The following is a 7,500-nucleotide window of genomic DNA, read 5'->3' on the forward strand; positions in this document are numbered from 1 at the left end:
AATTTATTATTATTTACTATTTACCAGATTCTTTATTATTTAATTATACCTATACATTTATTTATGTATTTTATTTATTATTTACATTATTAAATTTTAATTTATTAATTTATTTATTTATTACTATTATTATTATTATTTTCGCATCCGACATGAATATGGACCAAAAGGTCTCCTGTCGGCATGCTCCGTCTTTGTAATCTGTTTTTCTTAAAAAATAAAAATTAGACTAGGAGGTGACTTGATACAGGTCTTTAAGATTCTAAAGGGAATTGACAACATCAAAAGTGTCAAAACTTTTACACTGAATGAGAATCAGACAAGAAATAATGGTCTCAAACTGTCAGGAAATAGATTTAATTTGGAAGTGGATAGAAACAACTTCACCAGCCGTATAGTTAATGAATGGAATAAACTTCCTGCAGAGGCAGTGCAATTTACTTTATTCGAAGCTTTAAGATTCGTTTAGATAAACACTTAAGCAAGATGCTGTAATGACTGCCATTTATTTTATATCATTTGTTCATTAGTTTGTTATTATTTGTTTGTTTATTATTGTTGACTTGATATTCATTTATCATTTGTTATCTGTCAATTCATTATTATTTGATATTCACCTGTTTGTTTAATATTTAACTATACCTATGCATTTATTTTGTTTATTATTACTTATATTATTATAAAAAAAACCATTTACTTATTTATCATTATTATATTTTTTCCACATCCGATTTAGTTATGGACCAAAAGGTCTCCTGTCGGCATGTTCCGCCTTTATAATCCTTTGTAATGCTTTATTCTTTGTTTTAGTTTTCGGGGTTTTTTTTTCATTCGTTTTTTTAGTTTAAATGACAAGTTTGTTTCTTGTGTAAAATCACATGAGGATTCTAATCAGTAGAGACTCTCTCTTCTTCTTTTTTTTGCGATACTATCATTAATAGCCCATTGCTCTCATGTATTTCATATATTTCAGTTAGTTTTCTTTTATTCTGGTTGCCCTATTACTTGTTCCTACTTTTCCTCTCAGTGTACATTCTTGGTCATATGTTGGTGCACCTAGTATTGTTCTATATACTGTTCTTTTTTTTTCTCTCTCTCATTAGTGTACCCCAGTATACCTGACAAATACAACAATGATGGTAAATTACATTTTTTAGTCATATATTACTAATCTACTTTATTGTTGGGTGTGTCAAGTCAGCCATCACTCTTGTTTTTTCTATTGCCTTTTCCCAGTGATTCTTGAAGCAATCCTTGTTTGTTATTGTTATTACTAAATGTATAATTTCTTCTGTCAATTCTGTTTCTCTGATTCATTCTGGCTTAGTTTGCTGAGTATATATATCTTACTCTTTCCTGTGTTAATCTCTCGCTTCCTCCTTTCACTTTCAATACATCAATCATTCATTTCGTTTCCTCTTGGTCTTTTGATATTATTAGTTCATCGTCAGGAAAGCACAAAATGCTCAATTCTAACACCCCATCGTTGTAACCACCTGTTTCTTCCAGTTTCTTCATCATGTCATGTTACCAGCTTCAATATAGTTGTGGAAGATGCACACTCTTGTTGCATGCCACTGCTAATCAATATCCAGAATTATTTTCTTACTGTCACCATCGTATAGAGTTATGATTAGATCTACTATGTTTACATGTAGTTTATAGCCCATAAATTTCTTTGTCGTTTCTCTCCTCATCAATGAGTCATATGCATTTATAAAATCTATCGATACTCTATACAAGGGCCTTCTTATTTTGAATTATTATTCCACACAATATTTCAGTACCATAATATTGTTCTCTATGTGACCTTTATTTTCAGATGTTCTTCTATCTCTTCTTTAATTACTGCTGCCATGAAAAGTTTATATGATAAGTCTGTCATCCCTGTCGATCTAAATTCTGAAGGATTTGATTTCTTTCCTGGGGATCATCACAGTCTTCGAATTTTTCCACGATGTTTTATCTTTCTTTAAAATTTAATACATTTCAGGTTTAAGTTATCTGGTCCCGCTATTTTCTTATTCTTTAATTTATAGTATTTTCTAACAATTAAATTGGTTTCGCTTCTGATCTGTACATGTACTACATTATGTTTTCTACTTTTACTGCCATGTCCAAATGTTCTTTTAGTCCTACCTCACATCTTGTTCTCTTAGTTTTCCCTTCCTCTCTGTCCCGATTTCAGCACCAAGTTAAAATGTCTTTTCTATCACTTTCATAATGGTTTTTATATTTACTTCTATTCTTTGATTTTGTTTCCTTATTTCATATTCCATCCATATTCAATGGTACAGTCTAAAGACAATATTCAATTGACGTCATTGCACTTCCGGTCCGTCATTTTCTGGGGCAGTCGACCGGGGCCGTGAAGATTGAGGTTAGGTTGTTTACATATTTAACTCAGGCTAGTCTACTGGTGTTCCACTTCAAATGCTTACAAGACAAATGATCACACACAACATATACTTACAAGACAAATGCTCACACCCTTAATGGAAAAAGTGACAGATATAAATATTTGTGATCTACGTGTCATGAACCTACTTTGTTATGCGATCTACACTTTATACTGCATACCATACATATACCAAGGCTCCTTCCCCCTTCCAAGGGAGGTAGCCAAAAAGGGGAAGGCATAAAAACACTCCCACCCACTCCACCCCTAAACACACTCCACACCCCCCCCACCCTCCCTCTCATCTGAGCACCTCCCGGATGACGAGCCATCCCTGCACCCTGCCCACCGCCCTGGGTCAGAAGCAGTGTCGCAAGACACAGCACATCCACAGCAAGGCCGCTTCATTTAATCGGCGACCCCCCCCTCCGTCCCCCCTTGCATATAAGGAGAGGACGGGGAGAAATCCCTTCGGGCTGCGTCAAAATTTACTCACGCATACTACCCCACCCCCCGCCCATTCCTCCTCATGCAATCACAACATCATCCATATACAACCATTCTCCACTCACCTCTGTCTTCCGTCCTCTCCCTGCCTTCCTCAACAGACAGTCCCCTCTTCCCCAAAGCCCCCTTCACCCCATCCATCCACCTCATCCTAGGACGTCCCCTCATGTTCACTCCCTCCACATCTGCCTTCCATACCTCTTTTACTAGTCTTTCTTCACTCATTCTTTCCATGTGTCCAAACCATCCTAATATTCTTTCATCAACCCTATCTCCCAAATCCTTTTTCACCCCTGTTCTCCTCACCTCCTCATTTCTCACTCTATCCAGCCTAGTAACCCCCACCATACTTCTCAGACACCTCATCTCAAACACATTCAAACTCCTTCTCTCTTCTTCTCTTATGTTCCACGTTTCTGCCCCATACAATGCTGTTGGCACAATCACTCCTTCATACAGTCTCCTCTTAGCATCCATTCCCAAATGTCTATTCCTCATTACACTCTTTAATCCACCAAGGCATTTACTCGCTTCTCTCAATCTACATTCTACCTCCACCTTCACTCCACCTTTTCCTGCTACACTTGCACCCAAGTATCTAAAACTATCCACTTCCTCCAGTCGCTCTCCCTTAATGTTCACTTCCAGTCTACTGCCACTTTCAACCCTTGTACATCTCATCACTTTACTTTTACCCACATTTATCTTTAGCTTTCTTCTATCACATACTCTCCCAAACTCTGCCACCAGCTTCCTCAATCCCTCCTCTGACCCTGCCACAAGCGCAGTGTCGTCCGCAAACAACAGCTGGCTCACCTCCCACTTTTCTCCATTTTCTTTAACCATCTCCAATCCCTGACCCACTACCCTAGCATTCACCTCTCGCACCACCCCATCCATGTATAAGTTGAACAGCCAGGGCGACATAACGCATCCTTGACGAAGTCCCACCTTTACTTCAAACCACTCACTCTCTCCATTTCTAATCCTGACACAAGCTCTACTACTCTCATAAAAACTCTTCACAGCTCCCAAAAGCTTTCCTCCTATCCCATAAATCTGCATAACCTCCAACAGTGCCTTTCTATCTACCCTATCATAAGCCTTTTCCAGATCCATAATAACCCAAAAAACATCCTTCCCCTTTCCTATAGCTTTCTCACATATCTGTCTTACCACAAAGATCTGATCTACACAACCTCTACCTGTCCTAAAACCACACTGTTCCTCACCAATTACTCCTTCTGTTCCTCTCCTAATCCTCTCAATTAAGTTCCTCCCATAAGCCTTCCCTACTACACATAACAGGCTAATCCCTCTGAAACTACTACATTCACACTTGTCCCCTTTTCCCTTGTAAAGAGGAACTATACAGGCACTTCTCCAGTCCTCCGGTACTCTACCCTCTCTCCAGCAAACATTAAATAACCTCACCAACCAGTCCACCATCACTGAACCTCCCTTTTTCAGACATTCTGCTTGGCATCTATCCAGACCAGGTGCCTTACCTGCTTTCATCATCTTTACAACTGCCTTCACCTCATCCTTCCCTATTTCTCCTCCATTCTCCTCACTCATCACTCTCATTTTCTTCGCATTTCCCACTGCAGCTATCTTTCCTTCCCTATCCTCCTTCACATTTAGCAACTCCCTAAAATATTCTGCCCATCTTCCCCTTACTGCCTTCTCCTCCATTATCATCTCTCCATCTGTACCTTTTACCTTTTCTTCCCTACTTGATTCGCCTCCTCTTCCTCTCTTAATTTCTTTCCAAAACATCTTTTTATTACTTTCAAAATTTTCTGTCATACTCCTACCCCATTTCACATCTGCTCTCCTCTTTGCCTCCTTTACCTTTTGCTTTACTTCTCTTTTCTTTTCTTTGTACGTCTCATATGACTCCCCCGTCCTCTTTTGTAACCAATCTGTGAATGCTCGCTTCTTCTCTTCTACAACCTTCTTTGTTTCCTCATCCCTCCTTGAACCATCCCCATTCCTCCTCCACACCCATCTCTGCTCCATCCTTCACTCCCTCCCACTCCTCCTTCAGCTTCTTTTCGTACTCCTTCTCCTTTTCCTTTTCATTCAAGGAGTTCACTCTAAGAACCTCCCTACCTTTTGTCCCTTTCCTCTTTCTCCATCTATCCTCCACTCTCAGCTTACCTTCCACCAAAAAATGATCTGATATTCCCCCACCCTCTCCCCTTAGCACATGTACATCCTTAACTCTTCCTATCATAATCCTATTTACCACTACATAATCCATTAGCGCTCTATCTACCACCCTTCCCTCCACCACCTCTCCCATGTGTACTTATGCTTGACTTTCTTCCGAAACACTGTATTTGCTATCATCAACTCTCTTTCTAGACACATTTCCACCATCAACTCTCCACTACGATTCTTTCCTGGAACTCCACACTTCCCAACCACTCCATCGATTGGACCATTTCCCACCCTAGCATTAAGGTCTCCCAGTACTATTACATTGACATTTCTTCCTAAACCCTCTATGCACTCATTTAAATCTATCCAAAAGGCCTCCCTTTCTTCCACGCTCTTCTCACTGCCAGGCCCATATGCACTTACAAAGACCCACATCTCCTTTCCCAGTTTCACCTTCATCCACATTATCCTTGAGGAAACCTCCTTCCACTCCACTACCTGTTTACCTATCTCCTCACTTACTAGAATAGCCACCCCTTCCCTCCCTCGCCCTCTCTTCATTCCTGATAACCTCCCACTTACACTCCCAAACTTACACTCACCCTTCCCTTTCAACTTAGGTTCACTCAAAGCCAACACATCCATCTTTCTTCTCACAAACATACTACCTATCTCTTCCCTTTTACTCTCATCTGTACCACATCCACGCACATTAAAAGACCCAAACCTTAGGGTGCTGGCCCGAGGCCCTCCAGCACCCCTTATGCCTTCACTTTTCTTTTTATGTTATATGCCCCGTGGGGCTACAGGGAGAAGGATGCCTAGTCCCTCTCCCCGTCCCTTTCTTCTCGCCTCTTACGATCCAAGTGGGATACTTGGTGGCAGTATTCTTTTCCCCCACCACATTCCAAGTTATACGTAGATCACGTTGGCTGCGTAGATCCTATAACAAAAAATATAATATTTATGTTATATTATTTTTTTCATTATTGTAAATATTTAATCTTCGGCAATGAATTAATCAACATTCCCTAGTGGTACCCATGCAAGTAATACGTGGATCATGTTAACTATGTAGATGGCATACCAAGGTATATCATGTCTATATTTATATTCTATCATTTCTGTCCTCATTCTCAATATTTATTCTTATGGAGTAAATTTATTAACATTCCTTGGTGGTGGTCTCCCTAATAACCGACCAAAACCGACCAGAGGTCGGATATGACACAAATATGCAGTTTGAAACGTTATTTGACCAATATTTACATTGTTTGAACGCTTGTCTTTCAAATTTGTAAGTTTTCATATTGATGGGAAGTTCATATTTTAGCCTCCCAATAAAATGACCACGGCTAAATACTTGCCGACCAGAGCCGCCGCTGTGCAGGGTGAACATAGTGTCTGTATTATTCCAATATCGCGCAAATGCATTTTTCACTTCTTTCGTTTTTTTTTTGTTTTTTTTGTTTTTTTGTTTCCTCAAAGGTTATTTTTTCTATGGAATGGTTACGTTAGGTTAGATTTGAATATTTTACGAAAAATTCATATTAAATATACGTGTTTGCGTGATTCTGGAATTCTTCCCTAACATAACCTAAAATCTTAACTTCCGTCAAACAAATGAAGTGAACACTTATAGATTTGAAAGACAAATGTTTGTCACATAACGCTTGCATAGAATGTTAAATTTTCTATTACGCTCAAATGATAATTGGAATTAATAATGATGTTATTTCACTAAAAACTACTAATTCTGACACAAGTCTAACGTGCCAGTACCCCCCCCCCTTTTTTTTGTGTTAGATTTTGTGTCTATAAATCACAAATAAATTGCCTTGGACATCAAATCTCAGCTCCCTAAATCATCAACAACAATTCCTTTTATTTCTAATCTACACAACTGCCATATTAACTTTACTCTTACTATTTTACAAGGTGCGACGGACCGACCTACCTGCCTCACAAAATGACTGCGGCGTCAATACGTAACCGCTCGGAATCTGTCGTTTTGCAAATGAATATGCAAATGCTTATCATTATTAAATTCTACTTTACACTTAAAGTGTTTTCTTCTTTACAGGGAATTGGGGAATATTTTTTTTATTGTCGGTATTGGTCAGAGTTTGGGAGAGTATGTGATAGAAGAAAGCTAAAGCTAAATGTGGGTAAAAGTAAGGTGATGAGATGTACAAGGGGTGAAAGTGGCGGTAGACTGGAGGTGAGCATTAAGGGAGAGCGACTGGAGGAAGTGGATAGTTTTAGATACTTGGGTGCAAATGTGGCAGGAAAAGGTGGAGTGAAGGTGGAGGTAGAATGTAGATTGAAAGAAACGAGTAAATGCCTTGGTGGATTAAAGAGTGTAATGAGGAATAGACATTTGGGAATGGATGCTAAGAGGAGACTGTATGAAGGAGTGATTGTGCCAA

General features: G+C 39.1%; 1 protein-coding gene across 1 annotated transcript in view; it reads left to right on the forward strand.

Moving 5' to 3' along the window:
* Window positions 1-7,500, forward strand: part of LOC143034655 (neo-calmodulin-like) — a 495,941-nt gene that overhangs the window by 485,848 nt on the left and 2,593 nt on the right. The window lies entirely within an intron of this gene.

This window comes from Oratosquilla oratoria, chromosome 17 (genome assembly GCF_046742065.1).
Source record: "Oratosquilla oratoria isolate Oo_2021 chromosome 17, ASM4674206v1, whole genome shotgun sequence".
NCBI classification, from domain to species: Eukaryota; Metazoa; Arthropoda; class Malacostraca; order Stomatopoda; family Squillidae; genus Oratosquilla; species Oratosquilla oratoria.